Consider the following 12,892-nt stretch of genomic DNA (forward strand, 5'->3'; position numbering starts at 1 on the left):
ACTCGGGACCTTTGGAAGAGCAATCAGTGCTCTTAATCAATGAGCTATCTCTCCAGCCCTTGTACATTGATTTTAATCACCTTAGGGATATAGCTAGATCATATGGTAGTTCCATTTAGTTTTTTGAGGAAAAAAAAACTGATGTCTTTACTGACTGTGCTAGTCAACATTCCCACCAGCACTATATGAATATTCTTTCTTCTTCTTCTTCTTCTTCTTCTTCTTCTTCTTCTTCTTCTTCTTCTTCTTCTTCTTCTTCTTCTTCTTCTCCTCCTCCTCCTCCTCCTCCTCCTCCTCCTCCTCCTCCTCCTCCTCCTCCTCCTCCTCCTTTTTTTTTTGTTGTTGTTGATCATGGTCCTGTACACCTTTAATCTCAGCACTCAGGAGGCAGAGGAAGGCAGATCTCTGTGAATCTCAGGACAGTATGGTCTACAAAGCAAGTTTGAGGCTAGCCAGGGCTACATAGTAAGATTATGGGTTTTTTTTTTAAGTTTGTTTGTTTGTTTTTCCCCTGCATCCTTACATGCATTTCTTGACGACAACCATTCTGACTGAGATGAGACAGAATTCCATTATATTTTGATTTGCACTTTTCTGATGGCTAAAGACATTAACCATTTTCCCTGTGTTTGTTAGTAACTTGTACTTCTCTTAAGAACTATGTGTTCAGTTCATTTGCTCATTTATCAGCTGGACTCTCTGTTCTTTCTGTGTTTAACTTTCTGAGTTTTTACAATACATTCTGGGTACTAATCTGTCATATGGCTGGCTACAATTCCTCTCCCCATTTTGTAAGATGCCTCTTTGCTCTAATTATTTCCTTTGTTCTACAGGAGCTTTTAATTTTATTATTTTGTTGTTTATTATTTTTTTAAGGCAGGATTTTTCTCTATAGCCCAGAATGACCTTCAACTTGTGATACTTCTATTTCAGCCTCCCAAAATGCTGGGATTGCAGGTGTGTGCTGCCCAGGCTTTAGGAACTTTTTTCATACATCACAGCTGTCTCCCCCCACCCCCAACCGCTTCCCTCTCCTCCTTCCTCCTCCCTCTCCCTCCTCCTCTTCTTTTGTGTGCTAGCAATCAAACCCAAGGTCTGTGCATGCTAGCAAGTGCTCTGCCATTAAGCTTTAACCTCTGCTTCCATTTGTGATGTCCCTGATACTGTTTTAGTAGCTGTTGAGAGTCCAGTTACGAAGCCATTGCCTATGTCCTGAAGTGTTTCCCTATGTTTTTCTCTGTCTGAGATTAGAGTCTTACCTCCCAATTGTTGATCTATTTCAAACTGATTTTCATACAGAGATATGGATCTAATGTCAGTGTTCTATGTGTAGACATCCAGTTTTTCCCAACATTGTGTGTTCAAGAAGTTGCCTTTTTCTCCAGCTTTATTTTGTAGCCAACAATGTAATGCTTCATTAAAAATTATTGTGTGAAAGTTTGATGGGAAACAGGGCACTTAAGTAATCAAAAATATCACTCCTAAAGTTACTTATTAATTGCAAAGAGAAAACAAATGTATCCCTACAATGGAGCAATCTGCCAGGCAAGGTGGAGCATGCCTGTAATGCTGGCACTTGGGGTGCTGTTGCAGGTGGATCACACATTTGAGATCATTCTGGTCTATATAGTAAATCTGAGGCCTTTATGGGCTACATAAAACTTTGCCCTCCCCCCAAAAAACAAGCAAACAAATGAAAAACAAAACAAAATGGGGCTGGAGAGATGGCTCAGCAGTTAAGAGTACTGGTTGCCCTTCCAGAGGACCCAGGTTCAATTCCCAGCACCCAGATAGCACCTTACAACTGTTTATAACTCCAGTTCTAGGGGATCTGACACCTTTACACCAATGCACATAAAATAAAATTTAAACATGTGTGTGTGTGTGTGTGTGTGTGTGTGTGTGTGTGTGTGTGTGTGTGTATGTAAAAAACCCAGGAGTGGTAGCACACACCTTTAGTGCCAACATTCAAGAGGAAGAAGAAGATCTATAAGTTCGAAGCCTGCCTAGACTACAAAGTGAGTTCCAGAATAGCTAGGTCTACATCCTGTCTCAAAAAAACCAAACCAAAGAAAACCATTGAGGTAGCCAGGCATTATGGTGTACACCTTTAAAACCAACTCTTAGGAGGCAGAGGCAGAGCTCATCTCCGTGAGTTCAAGGCCAACCTAGTCTATATAGAGTGTCAGGCCAGCCAAGCCTACATGGTGAGACCATTATAAAACAAACAATAGTCAGATCTTTTAATACCACCTTATAACTAGTCAAACTGAGCGTCACTGTGACAAGCTGATTTGTGTATGTGCTTTTGTTTTATTTTTATCTTTTCAGGCAGAGTCTCACTATGTCACCCAGGCTGGCCTGGAACTCTTGGGCTCAAGCCATCTTCCTGCCTTAGTTTCTGAGCTGCTGGGACTACTGGCACGTGCTTCTTGATGTGATACAGTGGGAAGTACACAATATCACTTGTGAAATATTCTTACCAAGAATGTATAATGTAATCTTGAGAAGTCCATCAAATAAACACAGATGGTGAGACATTCTATGAAACAATTGACCAAATTCTTTAGAAGAAAAAAAGTGTTGTCAAAGAAAAAGACCAGAACTGTTACAGATTAAAATAGGATCTGGAGGAGCAGAGGAGGGTATAGCTCCTGTCAAGCCTGAACAAGGTCTTGAGTTTCATCCCCAGCTACAGGGTGGAAATGCTTGGAGATAAAGATTTAATCACTATAGATATCTAAAGGAAAATATAGACTTGGGCAATAATAAATTCTAATGGAAAAGACAACTTCTTCTTCTTCTTCTTCTTCTTCTTCTTCTTCTTCTTCTTCTTCTTCTTCTTCTTCTTCTTCTCCTTCTCCTTCTCCTTCTCCTTCTCCTTCTCCTTCTCCTTCTCCTTCTCCTTCTCCTTCTTCTCCTTCTCCTTCTCCTTCTCCTTCTCCTTCTTCTTCTTCTTCTTCTTCTTCTTCTTTTTGTTTTCGTTTTTTTGAGACAGGGTTTCTCTGTGTAGCCCTGGCTATCCTGGAACTCACTTGTAGACCAGTCTGGCCTCGAATTCAGAGATCCACCTGTCTCTGCCTCCCAAGTGCTGGGATTAAAGGCGTGTGCCACCACCACCCAGCTCTTAAGTTGACTTTTGAAAGAAACAAATAATCAAAGCTAAATCAAGAGGAAGTTTAAAAAAAAATCCAAGCAGCTGAATAGCTATTAAATACATTGAATTTGTAGTTTAAAATACTCCAGCAAAGAAAACTAGCTGCACACGACTTCATTAGTGGTATGGTACTGTCGTAAGCTTTAGCAGTCAACTTGACCCACTTAAGAAGACAGAACCACAACTGAAGAACTGCTCCACTGGGTTGGCCTCTGGGCACGTCTGGGTGTGGGGTTCTTAACTGGCAGTTGATATAGGAGGGGCTAGCCCTCTGTGGACAGTGTCAGGCTTGGTCAGGTGGGCCTGGGCTATGTAAGGGAAGCAGACAGGCAAGCCAGTAAGTGGCTTTCCTCTGTGGTTCCTGCTTCCAACTCCTGCCTTGGCTTCCCTCAGTGATGGACTGTAACCCGTAAAATGAAATGAAATCTCTCCTCCCAAAGTTGCTTAGGGTTATGGTGTTTATCACAGCTACAGCAAGTGAACTAGAACACATGATTTGGTTGTGGTGTCCTCTACAGTATTTAATTTGGTCCCAGATGGTGGTACTATTTGGGGGAAGTTCTAGAACCTTCAGGAGGCAGGGTCTGGCTGGAGGAAGTAGGTCACTCAGGGAGGGCCTTATAGCCTGGCCCACCTCCTGTCCTACTCTGCTTCATAGTCATTAGGATGTGGATAAGGTGTTCCACTGCACACTCCTCCTGCCAGGAAAGCACCCCGCCACCATGTCTTCTCTGCTGTGGTGGGCTGTATTCCCCTAAACAGTGAGCAAAATAAATCTTTGCTCTTCTAAGTTGCTGTAGCCAGCCAGGTACTTTAGCAGAACAAGGAGAAAAGTAAACAGAACTATTTAATTTTAAAGAAACAATGCTTCCAAAAGTATTTACTTGAAATGAAGTATTAGTAAATAGGATTCAGCAACATGAACCCTGTTATGGTGTCAATTCCTGTGACCACTTGAGAGACTGAGGCAAAGCCAGGCATGGCGGCGCATGCCTTTAATTCCAGCAGGCAGAGGTAGGTGGATCTCTGTGAGTTCGAGGCCAGCCTAGTCTACATAGTGAGTTCCAGGACAGCCAGGGCTACATAGTCTCAGAGAGAGAGAGAGAGACAGACAGACAGACAGACAGACAAAGCGAGACAGAGAGACAGAAAGACAGAGAGACTGAGACAGAACTGTGAATTGAAGACCAGCCTGGCTACATCCTGAGACTGTTTTTTTTTTTTTTTAATTTCCGGAGCTGAGGACAGAACCCAGGGCCTTACGCTTGCTAGGCAAGCACTCTACCACTGAGCTAAATCCCCAACCCTGAGACTGTGTTTTGAAAAGCATATATATCAACAATATACTTGCTCATAGTTTGAGCAAGTGAAATTTACACAAAAGTCCAGGGTTGGTTTAACATTCACTAGTCACTCATTTTAATTCACTACATTAACAAAATATATGAGTACAGCCATATGATTATCTTAATAGTTAGAGGGAAAATCTTTCCAAGCCATGATACCCATTCATTTTGTTTTTAATCTATTAAAAATAAGAAGAGATTGACTCTCTTTCACCGTAAAAGATCACTTAGGTAACTCTTAGAGCAAAGCTGCATTTCATTTTCAACCGAATGCTTTCCCTCAGATGGCTGCACACTCACCATTTCTGTTCAATTTGTTGCGCCCTCCATCTCAGCCAGCTGGCTCCAGGACAACACTGTAAACATGCACATAACCTTTGACCCAGCAACTCTACTACTAGAAATGAACCCCAAGGAATTGTAGGTTCTTCTTAAACTCATTTTTACAGCTCTTTATTTGATGTCTCCTATTGTGCGTCTAACAGGCATCTAAAATTGATAAAGTCCCAAGCTAAATTCTCAATTTTTTATCCCATAAAACCCATTTCATCTGCTGCATTTCCTGTCTCACTTAATTAACCTCCATCACCCACATTACTCAAGATTATTAACCTTTTTACTAGTCAAGCGTGCACGCACGCACACACTCTATTATGTCATCTAATAGCATGAGAATAGACTGTATTTTATGTATACGTATATTACACATATATGTATTAAGAATCAGATAACTTCTTACCTTCACTATTGAGCTCCACTGGTTCTAATTAAGGGTGCCATGATCTCTCAAATAACCACTGTGGCTTTGAGTCATGCTCAGCTTCAGGCACTGAGTCAATTTAACCCAAAGTGCCTGTATGAATAGATACCAGAAAAAAAACAACAGACTTGATCTATAATGCAGTAGCATTGTTGGTTAATTGCTTAGATTCTCTTATAAATACAAAACACTTCTATACACATATAGAATGAGGTAGAAGGAGAATGTGAGAAATAAGTCCAGTGTTCAGCGCACATGATGCTCTAATGTATGTTCATGTGAAGCATATTTTCAAATTTAACTTACTTTATGCAATCTATAAAAAATCTTTTCTCATAGATGTTTTTAATTACTAGAGCTAGTTTTTTTTAAAGTCAGATGCTGAATAGATATTTTTCACATGGAATAGGACAGTGCAATGGCATGTGCGAGTTTATAAAAAGTTCTTTGAAATAATTTTTCTAAGATGTTTGAAAATTTACTACTAGTGCATTTAAAACAGAAAAAGACCTGATTTACATCTTTGTTCAAATATAGTTTAAAATTTCTGTTCAACTTATTGCTAATTTCTCTGGTTTCATCATTAGGCCCCAAGAGAATAGTTTTCTTCATCTGAAACACATAAATATAGGGCATAGTTCTATGAAACATTCCTAGTCTTATAAAAGTTACCCTGACTTGATGTAGATGCAACTGAGGTCATTATATTAACTGAAATAAGCCTGACACAAAAGGTAAGTGTCACATGATCTCACTAACCTCTGGGGTCTGGAAATTCATCTCAGTGAAGAATAGAATGGTCATCACCTGAAGCTGGGGAGAGGAGGAAGAGGGGATGGGGAAAATTGATCAAGAAGTTCTAAGTTAGAGAAAGGAGCACAATGTCTGGTGTGCACTGTAGCAGAGTGACTGTAGCTGATGATAATGAGCTAATTCAGAAGGCTAGAAGAAAAGATATCGAAAGTTTTCACCGTAAGGAAATGTTCAAGGAGACAGCTATGTCTACCCTGAGCCAAACAATACGGAATCTATACAATTAAATAAACACCACACAATATCCCATTAGCATGTATAATTTTGTGCTTTTAGATATCAGTTAAAAATAAATGTAGCCGGGCGGTGGTGGCGCACGCCTTTAATCCCAGCACTCGGGAGGCAGAGCCAGGCGGATCTCTGTGAGTTCGAGGCCAGCCTGGGCTACCAAGTGAGTTCCAGGAAAGGCGCAAAGCTACACAGAGAAACTCTGTCTCGAAAAAACCAAAAAAAAAAAAAAAAAAAATGTAACCTTAAAATTACCCTGATTGCTTAACTACGACAACTTTGTATGCAAAATTTCAGAAGTATAACTCTTTAAAATAGAAAGGTTCCTTATACTTAAACATGAATTATTACTGCTGTTCAAGAAAGTGTGTGCGTGGAAGGCCACTTACACTTTCAGTACACATGTATGATCTGCCTCTATGGTGATATTTTATTTGTACTGAAATGTGATTTTATTTGTATGTTAATAAATAAAGTTGCCTGGGGGTCAGAGCTAATAGCAAGCCATAGCAGAAGCCAGGTGGTGATGGCACACATCTTTAATACTGATCACATGACAGGCAGATCTCTGTGTGTTCAAGGATACAGCCAGCATAGAGACACACGCCTTTAATCTCAATACCAACCACAGAAGACCTGGAGGTCTGTATAGACAGGCAGTAACAAGGAGGTTATGTGGTTGGGTCTACAATCAATGAGAAGGCAGAACAGAAAGTCAATACAAAGACAGATACACAGGAAGTAGGTCGCTTGCTGAGGGGAAGGACGGCAGCAGCAGGAAGGGTAAGAAGAAGGGTTTTTAGTATCAGCTCTTACTACTGCTCTGACCTCTTGGGCTTTTAACTCTGCATTTGGCTCTGTGTTTCTTATTTAATAATAAGACTGTTACATCTACATGCCTCCTACTATATATGATGTCACTCACGGTATGTGAGGTTTATAACACAGGCGGATCCTACAGTCAAGAGCGGTGACTTGGCTTTTGCTTACATAGCATGCCAACTTACCTGCATGTGGCTTGTGCTGCCTTCTCACAACCTAGTTACTTAAATGTAATTAATTTTAGCCAAGCCTATGTGTCAGGGCCATAGGATATTAATGGCTTCTGGCTGTGTTTGATCTTTAGTTTTTGGTCCTAGATATTAAACCCAAGGCCTCACACATGCTAAGAACACTCTACTATTCGGCTTCAGACTTGTTTCGATCTTAAAATCTTCACCTGCCCACCCCATCTCTGTAAGCGACCCTTTGTAAATCCTCTTTAATCCTTTTGGTTATGTCTCCTGCTTTGTGTAAGTGCTTTAGTTGATATAACCTGGTACACGAATCCTAAATGGTCTTATAATAAAAACATGGAGCCAGATGTTGGAGTAAATGCTGAAATCAGAGAGACAAAGGAACAAGCCACAGCCACTTCTCAACTCGCCAACTCCACGAATCCTCAGACTGAATGCCCCTGAGTCCTCAATCTAAAGGGCCTTAGTTCCTGTCTCCTCACACCTTATATGCCTTTCTCCACCCAGCCATTTCACTTCCTATCTCAACCATCCTAGTGCTGGGATTAATGGTGTGTGTGTGCCTCCCAAATACTGGGATTAAAAGTGTGTGCCACCACTGCCTGGCCCTGTTTGTCTCCTGGACTGGATCAATCTCATGTAGCCCAGTGTGGCCTTGAACTCACAGAGATCCAGATGGCTCTCTGCCTCCCGAGTGCTAGGATTAAAGGTGTGTGCCACCACTGCCTGACCTCTATGTCTAATCTAGTGGCTGGCTCTGTCCTCTGATCTTCAGCCAGTGGCACTGTTTGGAGATGTTATGGGGCTTTTTGGAGTGAAGCTTTGCTGGAGGAAGTAGTCACTGGAGGCAGACTTTGAGGGTTTATAGAATCACATGACTTCCTGTTTTCTCTGCTTCCTATGTGGGGATGAAAATGTTACCAGCCAGCTTCCTGCTCATGATGGCGTGTCATGCCTTCCCCAACAGTATGGATGCTCCATCTGGAACCATAAACCAAAATAGCTTTTTCTTCTATAAGTTCTTTTGATCATGGTATTTTATCACAGTAACAGAAAAGTAACTAATACTACAGGCAAGTGTAAGGACCAGAACACAGATCCTCAGCACCCACGTGGATGCTGGGCAGGTGGATCCTGCCTGTAATTCTAGCACTAGGAAGGTGGAGACAGAGAAATCCCTTAAAGAATAAAGAATAAGGCAGAGAGCAATTGAGAAATTGCACATTTGCAAACACACACACACACACACACACACACACACACACACACACACACACACACCCACACACTTACACATGAGGAGGATACAACATTCACCAGGGCATGCTGATGCACAACTGTCATCCTTGTACTTGGGAAGAGGATCATGAGCTCAAGGCCAGCCTGGGCTACATAGTAAGACCCTCTCAGTCATCAACAAAACATAATACTTAATAGTCTTTATGAATTTAGGAGGAAATTATGGAGCATTTAGAAAATGCAAGAGAAATTTGAATAGTTTTTTAGTAGTCTAGTGAGGTGGTATATAATTAATAGTAGACCTTCAAAAAATAATTTGGTCCTTAATGGAGTGTGCATAATATCAAAACACTGTAATTTCAAAATCTCTAAACTTTAATTCAGGGTCATTTCAACAAGATGACCTGTTATGAACAGGCCCCTTTCAGTCCCATGCCTTGTATGCTTTGTCTCCCCAAAGTAGTACTGTTTCCGCCTCCCCTTTCCATTATTTATAACTTTTTATTCAATATGTGCTGTTTCTTTTCTTTTTTTAACTTAAAAAGTGTGAGGGTGGTATACACCTTTAATCCCAGCACTTGGGAAGAAGAAGCAGGCAGATCTTTGTGAGTTCAAGGCCAGCGTGGTCTACAGTGCAAGTTCCAGGACAGCTAGAGAGGCCCTATGTAGAAAGACCGTGTCTCAAAAAAAAAAAAAAAAAAAAAAAAAAATGGATATGGGTGTTTTGTCTCCATGTGTGCCTGTGGAGGCCAGAAGAGGGCATCACATCCCCTGGAACAGTCCAAGCTAGTCTGAAAGACAAGATGGTCCAACCAGTCTTTTTTTTTTTTTTTTTAATTAAAAGTGCCATGCACTTACCTAAATGGCTAGTAGGTGTGGAGAACTCCACAATGATGAATTTACACAGTTTTCTTCATGTGACTATGGCAATGTGTCAATGAGGCTGGAAAGATGGCTCAGTGGTTAAGAGTGTGCACTGCTCTTTCAGAGGACTGGAGTTCAGTTCCTAGCACCCATATCAGGCAGCTCACAACAAACAACCTATAACTCCAGCTCTAGGGAGACTTGATGCTTCTGGCCTCTGTGGGCACCCGCAGTCACGTTCACATGCCTACAGATAGGCTCACACACAGAAGCATAATTAAAAATGATAAGCCTTGCCGGGCGGTGGTGGCTCACGCCTTTAATTCCAGCACTGGGGAGGCAGAGCCAGGCGGATCTCTGTGAGTTCGAGGCCAGCCTGGACTACCAAGTGAGTTCCAGGAAAGGCGCAAAGCTACACAGAGAAACCCTGTCTCGAAAAACCAAAAAAAAAAAAAAAAAGTGATAAGCCTTAAAAAAAAACAACAAAATTAAATTTAAAATGTGTGTGGAATGGTGCACTCTCAAACACTGGAAAGGGATTTCTCATTGGACCTGTCACTGATAGGTCTGACTGTTAGATTCAATAATCTCAGCTAAGTTGAAAACAGGCTGTTCTGCTGGGAATGCCAATTATCACCTTTTCTTGAAATACACAGAGTGCAACACCTACAAAAATAGTATTTTCCTTGGAGTGCCAGCTACGTGAAGCATTTTCTCACTGAAGTCTAGTCTACCAATGCATCCATCTTTCTTTTGCTTGCTGTTCGCATGGACTTGGTGTGTCTTCTAAACTGTGGGAAGGGCTGGTCATGCTGCCAAGCCTGGCAGCCAGAGTTCAATTCCTGGGACCCACAGGATGAAAGGTGAGAACCAGTTCCCACAAGTTGTCTTCTGACCTCCTCATGTGAACTGTGGTGTGTGTGTGTGTGTGTGTGTGTGGTATGCGTGCAGGTATGTGTGTGTGCACATACACACTCATACATACACACATAAAAATAAATAAATGTAATTAAAAGTTTAAAAACTGTGTGAGACTTAACTGTTTTCTTGCGAGGCTTCTGGGGTTATAGCTCACTTGTTCTCCTGTAAAAATTTCTGAAGAAATTATTAGATGATTCAGTCATGAAACCCCTACAAAGTCTATTCCAAGACCATTCAAATTTGCCAAATATGTAGTCATTCTCATACAGAGAGCAAAATTTAATTCTGAGATATTCACATACTTGGTATGTTTCCAAAAGCTTGCCTGTTTTCCATATTTAAGTTCAAACTCTTGACTGACAAATATTCTCTAGTCATCACACAGTGACCACTATGACAGAGTTTTACATCAGAAATAGAGGAGATGGTTTGAGGGAACAAAATGACCTGTTACTGGGATCTTCAGATTCTCCTAATAGTTTAGGATGGCTATCATGGAGGGCAGATGCCCTCATGTCACAAAGCACATGCTGAATACAGATGTGTTGCAGCTGTTTGGATAGAAGTTGGCTGCTGTAATAACCTCTATGAGCGCTTCCATCCTGACAGACTCAAAACCCAAGTATCAAAATCCCTCTCTGCAACTTCCAGATGCCAAGAATGAATCTGAGAATCATCTACAGATAAAGAAGTTTCATAATCACTATTAATAGAACTTAAGTGAATGTGGTATGTATTAACAGTAGTGAGTGGTCATCATGGACAGGCTTCAGCCAGAGGATTCATGGTCCAAAGCTGAGCGCTTATAACTATGGTGGGACCTCTCCAACTGCCACCTTCCTCTCTCAGGTTTGATTCTCTGGTCTCTTTTCACTGATTTTTACATAAATATATTGTCTTGTCAGTGGTATCAATTAAAAACTGAGCATCATTTTTCTTTCTAAAAAATGTAATCCTTCTATTAATGTATGCAATTTGAGAGTTTCATAAAATATATTTTGATCATATTCACTCGCTAATCTGCTCCTCCCCTAACTCTTCCAAGACCCACCCCATCTCTCTACTGCCTCTTTTTCTCACTTTTCTTTAATTATTGCTATTACATGTATACATATATATAAATGTATAATTACAACCTGCTATATCCATTTAATGTTGCTCATGTTTACATTTTTAGAGCTGACCACTTGCTATCGGATAAACCACTGAGGGCTGGGTGGCATTTTTATGTGCTGACTACATAATTTTATTGGTTTCTTCTATCTCTAAACTCCTCAAGCAATCAGATTCTGGCCATTGGCTTTGTTCACATTCTCCTCTGCTTGGAGACTGAATTTTCTCCTGCTGTTATCAAAAGGTGACAGCCACACCACCCTTAGCTCCTGCTGTAAGTAATTCTCCAGGATAATTAGATTCTGTACAGAAACTCTACTTCAGCTGTATCAGCATTTGCATCCCCTCCTCCAGCTCCCAGCGTGGTGGTGGTGTGGTAGTGTGGTGGTGGTAGTGTGGTGGTGGTGTGGTAGTGGTGTGGTGGTGGTGTGGTGGTGGTGTGGTGGTGCCCCTCCTCCAGCTCCCAGTATGGTAGTGGTGTGGTAGTGGTGTGGTGGTGGTGTGGTGGTGGTGTGGTATTGGAGTGGTGGTACCCCTCCTCCAGCTCCCAGTGTGGTAGTGGTGTGGTAGTGGTGTAGTGGTAGTGTGGTGGTGGTGTGGTGCTGGTGTGGTGGTGCCCCTCCTCCAGCTCCCAGTGTGGTAGTGGTGTGGTAGTGGCGTGGTGCTGGTGTGGTGGTGCCCCTCCTCCAGCTCCCAGTGTGGTAGTAGTGTGGTAGTGGTGTGATGCTGCTGTGGTGGTGCCCCTTCTCCAGCTCCCAGTGTGGTGGTGGCGTGGTGGTGGTGTGGTGGTGGTGTGGTGGTGGTATGGTGGTGGTGTGGTGGTGGTGTGGTAGTGGTATGGTGGTGGTGTGGTGGTGGTGTGGTGGTGGTGTGGTGATGGTGTGGTGGTGGTGTGGTGATGGTGTGGTGGTGGTGTGGTGCTGGTGTGGTGCTGGTGTGGTAGTGGTGTTGTGGTGGTGTGGTGGTGGTGTGGTGGTGGTGTGGTGGTGGTGTGGTAGTGGTGTGGTGGTGGTGTGGTGGTGGTGTGGTAGTGGTGTTGTGGTGGTGTGGTGCTGGTGTGGTGGTGGTGTGGTAGTAGTGTGGTGATGGTGTGGTGGTGGTGTGGTAGTGGTGTTGTGGTGGTGTGGTGCTGGTGTGGTGGTGGTGTGGTGGTGTGGTGCTGGTGTGGTAGTGGTGTGCTGGTGTGGTGGTGGTGGTGTGGTAGTGGTATGGTGGTGGTGTGGTGGTGTGGTGCTGGTGTGGTGGTGGTGTGGTAGTGGTGTGGTGCTGGTGTGGTGCTGGTGTGGTGGTGGTGTGGTAGTAGTGTGGTGATGGTGTAGTGGTGGTGTGGTAGTGGTGTTGTGGTGGTGTGGTGCTGGTGTGGTGGTGGTGTGGTGGTGTGGTGCTGGTGTGGTAGTGGTGTGCTGGTGTGGTGGTGGTGGTGTGGTAGTGGTAT

General features: G+C 42.6%; 1 pseudogene; it reads right to left on the reverse strand.

Annotated features, from left to right (window-relative positions):
- Window positions 1-10,487: 10,487 nt before the first annotated feature.
- LOC128096974 (serine/threonine-protein phosphatase 2A 55 kDa regulatory subunit B alpha isoform-like) lies at window positions 10,488-11,076 on the reverse strand (annotated as a pseudogene).
- Between the last annotated feature and the right edge of the window lie 1,816 nt (window positions 11,077-12,892).

Source organism: Peromyscus californicus, unplaced genomic scaffold (genome assembly GCF_007827085.1).
Source record: "Peromyscus californicus insignis strain IS unplaced genomic scaffold, ASM782708v3 Scaffold_5__1_contigs__length_169319896, whole genome shotgun sequence".
NCBI classification, from domain to species: Eukaryota; Metazoa; Chordata; class Mammalia; order Rodentia; family Cricetidae; genus Peromyscus; species Peromyscus californicus.